This window comes from Monodon monoceros, unplaced genomic scaffold, assembly GCF_005190385.1.
Source record: "Monodon monoceros isolate NGI ecotype Baffin Bay Population unplaced genomic scaffold, NGI_Narwhal_1 Super_Scaffold_18, whole genome shotgun sequence".
Lineage (NCBI taxonomy): Eukaryota > Metazoa > Chordata > Mammalia > Artiodactyla > Monodontidae > Monodon > Monodon monoceros.
Genome location: NW_021703774.1, coordinates 120,532,597 through 120,541,866, shown reverse-complemented (window position 1 = coordinate 120,541,866; position 9,270 = coordinate 120,532,597). Strand labels below are relative to the sequence as shown.

The 9,270-nt window shown below is 37.8% G+C and overlaps 1 pseudogene; it reads right to left on the bottom strand.

The window, feature by feature from the left end:
• Window positions 1–1,351: 1,351 nt before the first annotated feature.
• On the bottom strand, window positions 1,352–5,549 carry LOC114897959 (annotated as a pseudogene).
• Between the last annotated feature and the right edge of the window lie 3,721 nt (window positions 5,550–9,270).

Sequence of the window (9,270 nt, the reverse complement as noted above, 5' to 3'; positions counted from 1 at the left end):
TACTGATTCCCTTGCCCCCATTCACCCCACTCCTTTGCTATAAATTTTTTCCTTGTCGTATTCAGAGTTGTGTTCAATCTCTCTCCTCCCCTACAACACCCCATTGCTGTGGTCCCTAGCCCTATCATGATAGCTCTCCTGAATAAATTCTGCCTTACTGTTCTTTAATGAGTGTCATGAATAATTTTATCTTTAAAATGCCAGGGTATAAGACAAATTTTTCTTGTGCTCACAGAAATTGCTATCCAGAAACAAACTTCAAACAAATAATTGAAAAATGAAAGGAACGGCAAAGAAGTCAGGTTGCTGTAAAGTTACTCATACATGGCTTTTATCAATCAGTCAACACTTAGTTGGGGTGGGGAAGAGAGTTGTAGCATATGGAGTTGAGAAGGAGCTGGATCAAGGGAGATAGAGTTTGGCCATGTGATTTGCTGAAGGTTACCTTACCACTACCTATACTATCCAAAAGTTCTCAGCTGTTTTTTAAAATTAATTAATTAATTAATTTATCTTTGGCTGCGTTGGGTGTTTGTTGCTGCGCAGGGGCTTTCTCTAGTTGCGGCGAGTAGGGGCTACTCTTCGTTGCGGTGTGCGAGCTTCTCATTGCGGTGGCTTCCCTTGTTGCGGAGCGTGGGCTCTAGGCGTGCAGGCTTCAGTAGTTGTGGCTCGCGGGCTCTAGAGCACAGGCTCAGTAGTTGTGGCGGACGGGCTTAGTTGCTCCGCGGCTTGTGGGATCTTCACGGACCAGGGCTCGAACCCGTGTCCCCTGCATTGGCAGGTGGATTCTTAACCACTGTACCACCAGGGAAGCCCTCAGCTGTTTTAATTAAACAAAGCTCTTTTAATAAAAGATAAAGTTGGAAAGGGTAATTTAAAAAATATGGTTTATCAATTCCATTTTTGTATAAAGCAACATGGGAGAAACCTAGCCAAGGAACACACAATTGTTGCCACATGAAAAGGTACTTTTTTAAAAAAGATTTTTTGGATGTGGACCATTTTTAAACTCTTTATTGAATTTGTTATAATATTGCTTCTGTTTTATGTCTTTTTTTTTTTTGGCCACAAGGCGTGTGGGATCTTAGCTCCCCCAACAGGGATGGAACCTGCACCCCCTGCCTTGAAGGCCAAGTCTCAACCACTGGACCACCAGGGAAGTCCCCCAAAAGCTACTTTTTTCAAACTTCGAGTCTAAGAACCTACAAATGCTTCTTTTAGCAAGTCTGAAGCAACTTTCTATGCTTTTCCACTTAACAGTTTTAAAAATTCCACATAGCCCCATTATTTTTCTTCTGCCCCAGTTACAGTACAATGACGGCGGAGGAAGAATGTCAGTTAAAATAACTATCTAAGCAGTTCTCTGCTGTCCCTTAATCAGAGAGCTGCGGACGTGAGGGATCACACCATCCCCAGCTATGGTAGCCTTGATAAGCGAGTCCAACCTCTCGTCACCGCGGATCGCACGCTGCACGTGGCGCGGAGTGATCCGTGTAACTTTGAGATCCTCGGAAGCGTCCCTTGCTGGCTCCACCTACTGGAGAAGTACGGCCCGGGCACTACCACAGTGGCACCCGCTCTTCCTTGTGGCTCGTGGTGCGAGTCTTAAAATGTCTGTGGATGCAGCCCACGGGAAATTGTAGCCCAGCTCTCTGTGAGTAGACACTGTCTTAGCCTTGGCCTTCCCGCTGTCCTGCCCAGCTTCGTCTCCGCTGCTCCCGACCTCGGTCCCAACGCCACCGCCCCGCCCCACACCCCTCCCTGCCGCTGCTGCACAGACCGCGGCCGCCACCGGGGCCCCTGGAAAGGGTAATTTAGATATGAGAGTTGTACCCTTTAGCTCAGGGATTCTCTAATTCGGTGTGAGGTTTATTAATGCGCAGAGCGTACTAAATATGGCAGTTCCAAGGCCTCCTTGTAGAGATGCTAGTAGGGTCTGGGGGAAAGCATTGCTGTTACACACTCCAGATGATTCTGAGGTGGGCAGTCCATCACACTTGACGAACACTGCTTAAGACGGAAGCAAAGGTGTTAGATTGGGCTTTGTTCACTCGGCCTCCCAGGAAGGAATGCAACAGCTCTCTTCAAGACCCTATTTTTAAGGAAGTGGAACCCACCTCAGACCTTTGTTAAGGAATTTTGGTCTTATTCGTCTCCAGCTTTTATGCACCCCATCTCTCCTCCTTCCTATCCTTAGTTTCTAAGGTATGCTTGGATTTTCTTATCGTTACTTTCTTGCCTTGATTTGTGTTGTTTTTTCTTTTCTAGTCATGATTTTTGTTGAATGCTGGCTACCCTAGAATACCACCCAAACAACTCACTGAGAAGACAAAGCCGCATTTATTCTTACCACAGTAAGGAGAAACACTGAATTGACAGTGTCTTAGCATCTTAGAGGGAGGAGGACAAAGTTGGGATATTTATGAGAGCCTTGGAGTCCTGTTTAAGCCTGGACTTCCAGTGTAGTGGCTTGATTAGAATTGGGTAAGAATCATAGTCTAATAGTTTAAAATTTGTGGATTTTGAGGTGATGGGTCCAGAGTCTGGGGGTGTAAACTGTTATTTCTGTTTTTTATTGAAGAGTTTATGAATCTTTTGTAAAATTCTTGTAATGAACAAAAATGTTATTTTTATCTTCCTGGGCAAGAGTTTCCTGGAATAGTAAAGTGGAATAATAAAGTCGTGTGAACATAGACAGTAAGCTGTGTGGATGAAGATGGTTTCAGCTCTCACTATATTAAAATAAAAATAATTTGAATTATACATTCATTTCTTTATTGGTTTAATTTTATTGGCACAATTTAAAGTATACATTTTTTTCCCAGAAAAGTCTCAAGTTTGTTATATTCCCTGGGTTCTTTCATGCTTGAGAATGTTTGTTGCTATTTAAATGTGAAAAACATTTTTTTTTTTTTCTTTTTGTTTTTGTTTTTGCGGTATGTGGGCCTCTCACTGCTGTGGCCTCTCACGTTGCGGAGCACAGGCTCCGGACGTGCAGGCTCAGCGGCCATGGCTCACGGGCCCAGCCGCTCCGCGGCACGTGGGAACCTCCCGGACCGGGGCACGAACCCGTGTCCCCTGCATCGGCAGGCGGACTCTCAACCACTGCGCCACCAGGGAAGCCCGTGAAAAACATTTTGGTGGAATGTAATGTTCTTAGTTTTTCTCAGAAATATAAAAAAAGTTTTCTAGTATTTTCCAATGTACATTTCCATATAGACATTAGAGAGAAATAATTTTTTAATAATAAGATTATATCTACTGCTTTTTATATTAAACATTTTAAATTTAAGTTGACATTAAATTCACATAATTTTAAAGGAAGAAAAAGAAATGGGTGAAATGGAAAGAATTGCTAAATTTAAGTGACTGTTTATCCATGAAAAGAGATATTACTTTGTAAAGTATCCTTTTAAGGTTAACAACAAAAGGTTATGAAAAAAGTGAAGTCTTTGGAGCCATTTTTTTATGATGTATTTTTTAATGTTATCTATTATTTTGCTATTATGATAAATGAAAATAGTTTGTGCTTTTATGTTTACTCCCATCCCTTCCTCCTCCTGCTAATTTTTTAGGTAAGTTGTCATTTTCATGTTTTCAAGTTTATGACATTTAAGTGCTGTTCTCTAACCACAAGTCTTGCTATCACTTGTTTCACCACAGCTTCTCTATTTAAGAAAATCTTTATGTTGATTCATCTCTTGATTGGTTGGATTTCACTGTCAAGTAGATTTTTCTGTCCAAAAAAGTCTTATAGATATGTGTTCCTGAGATTTTGCATATGTGAAGATATTTATTACTTTTATGTTTGAAGTACAATTTGGCAATGTATGAACTTCTTGGGTTACCTTCGTCAAGATTCTGTAGACATTGTGTTTCTTTCCTTCAAAAACTTGCTCTATTATTTTTTAGCACTGAATATCGCGGAGCTGTCTGAGGTTAGCTTGATTTTTTTTCCTTGTAGGTGACTTGTATTAGCCAGGGATCTCCAGAGAAACAACCAATAGGATATATATATATATATATATATATATATATATATATATATATATGTCATGCTTATGGAGGCTGAGAGGTCCCAAGGTCTGCAGTTGGCAAACTGGCAACCCAAGAGAGCTGGCAGTGTAGCTTCAGTCTAAGTCCAAAGGCCTGAAAACCAGGAGAGCCAATTGGTGCAAGTTCTAGTCTGAAGGTGAAAGATTGATGTCCCAGCTCAGTTAGGCAGGTAAATTTCCCTTTTACTCAGTTTTTTTGTTCTGTTCAAGTCTTCAGTTGATTAGATGAGGTCTAAGCGACATTAGAGAGGACACTCTGCTTTACTCAGTCTACCAATTCAAATGTTAATCTCACGCAGAAATACTCTCACAGCCACACCCAGAATAATATTTGACCAAATGGCTGGGTACCTTGTAGCCCAGTCAATATGACATATAAAATTAACTATCACATATGTTTTCTTCTTGAGTGACTGAAGTATTATTTCTTTGTCCTTGAAATTCAATAACTTAACTAGGTTATATATATATTTTAATTTATATTTTATTGAAGTATAGTTGATTTACAATGTTGTGTTACTTTCTGGTGTACAACAAAGTGACATATGTGTATATATATGCATATGTTCTTTTTCATATTCTTTTCCATTGTGGTTTGTTACAGGATATTGAATATAGTTCCCTGTGCTATACAGTAGGACCTTGTTGTTTATCCATTCTCTGTATAATAGTTTGCATCTGCTAATCCCAAACTCCCAGTCTATTCCTCCCCAAACCCCCTTCCCCTTGGCAGCCACAAGTCTGTTCTTTATGTCTGTGAGTCTTTAATTAGGCTATCTTAACTATTCTATGTCCATTTTGACTTAAACAATTTCATTACTAGTCCTCAGAAGCTGTTACTACTTCTGCTTCCCCCATCCCCACATTATGATAGTCATCAAAAAGAAAAAATATATACGAAACTCTTTTCCCCCCATGAAACAGATATTAATATCTGTTGAAATGAGAGACATGCAAAATGTGATCAGCATTTCATAATTCTGTCATTTATTTAACACATTGTGACTGCTATGCATCTGCTAGATTCTTTTTAGTTCTTTCTTAATTCAGCAGTTAAAGTCCCTGCTCTCCACGATCCAGGGTTAGTTGGTCACATTTCCACATCATGACTGTTAGGTATGTGTAGTATCCATCTGTCTTATTCATGGGTGCCATTATCTTTTCATATACAAGAGAAACTTTCATGTTATTTCCCAGCCCCCTAATGGAGGAGTCAGGATGGAGATCAGTGGACATCCTTACAGCTACCACAGGCATGTGACATAAGCTTCAGCAATTATATGTACCAGTGTGAGACTTTGATGTGGAAGTGAAAGAGGTGGAGTAGCTTCAAAACAGCAACCATTTAAATATTTCTCATGTTGGAGAGGGCAGAATGGGGATGGTTTGTTTCAGCTCCATGAAGTCCCTCAGCTGCGATGCCTAGACTGGCTGGGGACTGGAAGATTGAGAAGGGCTTCTTCACTCACATCTCTGGCACTTGTGCTTCTTCATGTGGCCTGTGTTCCACATTGCATTGCATCCTTCAGGGCCACTCCACAGGTCCTCTCTCTCTAGTTACTTAACTTCTTACATACCAGCTTAGGGTCCAAAGAGCATAAAGCAGAAGCTGCCAGACTTTCTTAAAACCTAGGCTAAAGAACCCTGGATCATCATTTGCTCTATATTCTACAAGTCAAAATAGATTTTCTTAGAATGAATTTAATTTGTAAATGGTTTGGACTTCGAAAATGCAACTTAAAAGAATCATGAGGCCATGTGGCGATTCTCCTCCACTCTTTCTCAATTTTAGGCAATGAATAGAAGAGTAAGATTATAGTAGTTCTTCAGAAAGTTTGTGCTTATTTTCCATTATTGATGTCAGACTCTCTAAAATGTTCATAGTTTGGAAATTCTTACAGATGTAAGTTTAAATCTTTTTCTGAAACCAAAGTCATTTAAAAATCATTGTAAAAGGTACCTTAAGAAGAGGACAGTGTGGTGGTTAAGAGTGTAATTTTTGGAACTTGACTTGTTAAGTTCAGATCTAGCTCCATCTCTTACTGGCTGTGTGACCTAGAGCAAGTTACTTAGCCTCTCAGTGCCTCAAGTTCCTCAAATGCAAGATGGGGATCTTAATAGTCTTTCTCTTATAGAGTTGTTGTGAAGGTTTAATGAATTTGTACATGTAAAGCCCTTATAATATATACCCTACACTAAATGCTAAATTTTATTTATTATCATCATCATCATCATTATTGTTGTTATATGTAAAACAATCCAACAGAATGCAGCAAAAGAGAAAAAATGAAAACAAAAAAGAAAATGTTAGAAATATGACCAGGGTGATAGTACATATGAAGATTCAATAAGTGTGTATTGATTAATCTTCACTACTGAGGACATAATTAGATTGGATAAACATTACAAAATCCATTTATTAATATATGATGTATCCGAGAGCCAAATCTGAAACAAAACCACATAGAAAGATAGAAAATAAAGAGATAATTAAAATATATATCAGGAAAATTATAATTTAAAATAGTTGGCAAAACAAAATTATACAAAGTAGAAACTAAGGCAAAAAGCATAAGCAGAGATAAAGATTATTACATAATAATAAAGGAAGAATTAACTAAGAAGATATAAAAATTATGAACTTCTGTGTACCCAGCATTGTCTCAAAATATAAAACTGACACAATTATAAGGTAAATTTGATAAATTCACAAAGATACTGGGAGATTTTTAGCAAACCATTATCAGAAATTGATCAAGTAGATAAAAATGTAATGATCTTGAACAAAAATAATAGCTTGATCTGTACCCTAAAGGAGAAAATATACATTCTTTTTAAGGGTACATAAAACAGTTATAAACAGTGGCATTAGGTACAGGTAGTAGTTCTCAAAAGAAGTCTCAGTGAAGGTCAGAGCAAGTCCTCTGAACACAGTACATTAAATTAGAAGTCAAGAATAAACAATTATTATTATTTTGAATTTTATTTAATTTTTTATACAGCAGGTTCTTATTTAGTTATCTTTTTTATACGTATTAGTATATATATTAAATCCCAATCTCCCAATTCATCCCACACCACCCACACCCCCACCACTTCCCCGCCTTCGTGTTCATACGTTTGTTCTCTACATCTGTGAAGAATAGACAATTATTTAGGAAGGCTCCATAGATTTGTAAACTAAAAAAGGACTACTACATGAGATAAAGGGGAAATCACAATGAAAATTACAATAAATTTTTAGAATTGAGTGTCATTGAATTTCTGCTCATTGAAGTTGCTAAAAAAAAAGTACATGGAGTTTCTTTTATAGCTCAGTTTGAAAATAGTTCAAATTATTGAAGTATCAGCGCAAAAATTTGAAAACAATTGATGAAAGGAAGCAAAAAAAGAGGAATGAATGAACTAGGAAACAGAAACATAGATCAACAGAAGCAAAAGCTGTTTATTAGGATTTAGGCAGTATTTATAACATTTGGTATACGTGAAATATTGTCTCATGATTGCTCTGTCATAGAGACAGGGAAAGGAGAGATGTGCATAGAGACAAGGAAGGGAGAGAGGAGGATTTCAGAATTTTGCAGTGAACTTTTGGTCTCTGTTATCATGTTATCTAATCACACAGACGTCTTCCTTCCTTTTTTTAAAAAATAAATTTATTTATTTGTGATGCTTTGGGTCTTCATTGCTACATGCAGGCTTTCTCTAGTTGTGAAGAGCGGGGACTACTCTTCACTGTGGAGTGAGGGCTTCTGATTGCGGTGGCTTCTCTTGTTGTGGAGCACGGGCTCTAGGTGCGCGGGCTTCAGTAGTTGTGGCAAGTGGGCTCAGTAGTTGTGGCTTGTGGGCTCTAGAGCTCAGGCTCAGCAGTTGTGGCGCATGGGCTTAGTTGCTCCATGGCATGTGGGATCTTCCCGGACCAGGGCTTGAACCCATGTTACCTGCATTTGTCAGGCAGATTCTTAACCACTGTGCCACCAGGGAAGCCCCCTTTCTTTAGTTTCTAATGTTACTTTACCTTCTGAGAAATAAGAAAATACTTTCCCTTTGGAATTCACATGGTTTAGGAAGTGAATAAATTTCCTAATGCATTTTCTCAAGTGTGTTAGTCCCACTACAAATTCAAAGCAAAATATTTAAGACAATTTAAATACAAATTTAAATTTACATATTTAAGGCAAATATAGTTATACATTCCTCACAGAGAAGTGAAGTAGAAAATATATGTGGCAAAAACTAAATTCCTACTCAGTGTGAGTTGAAGCATATATGGAATGTTTCAGACATATATACAAGAATTGGTGAGATGTACTTAATAAATTAACAAAATGTTTTTCCTAAAATTTCAGGGTTCAGGTTTTGTTTTGTTGTACTTTAATTTTGTAGTCACATCTGTTCTTTTTAGAGTCAAGCCTTTTACATTATCCAGAATGATGCCATCTGTTTGATTATTAGAGAGGTTACTAATGGGAACTGTCTGTATATAGACTTATTTAATCTAGTTGATTGCTAATAAATTCTAGGGGAGAAATGGTATTTTATTGAATTAGTTACATTTATGTAACTGGAATTGCTGTCATTTCTCCTCTATGAAACCTTAATTCCCTTGTTCAAATTGCTCAAACTAGGTCACCACTGAATGCTGTAATAGGTAACCCGATGAGTTTTGCAGTCACAGAATATCCTGATGCCCTTATTTAATGCAATCATTTTGGACTTTAAACCAGATAGACTCATTATCTTCTCTCTTCAACATGCCTCATAGTTAAGGAAAAATTAGTGTTAATCTAGAATAAGAATGTTTTATTCTTTCTCAACTCAAAACACATATGCTGCCTCTTCTATTAAAATTAGCTCTCCTGTCATGGTTTGTGGATTTCCAGTCTTATGAATTCATTACATTGCCATTTTATTTTCAGGAACAACCTGTGTATCCTTTGGCTTTGCTAGGTTGTTGTAAAAGGAAATGGAAAAGATTAGAAGTTAAGCTTAGTTTAATAGATATTTATTGAACATCGATAATATGCTCGTTGTTGTGGGGAAAAAAACCCATAAGAAATGACTTGCTTATTTCACTCAAAACTAATATGAGTAATTAATTGTTCAAACGAATGGAGCAAACTTTAAGTGCTGTTTTGAACATTTCCAAGTTTGTCTACCAGGGGAACTGTCAACATAAAAAGATGGGACTCTGCTTCATTCACGCAACAAACAC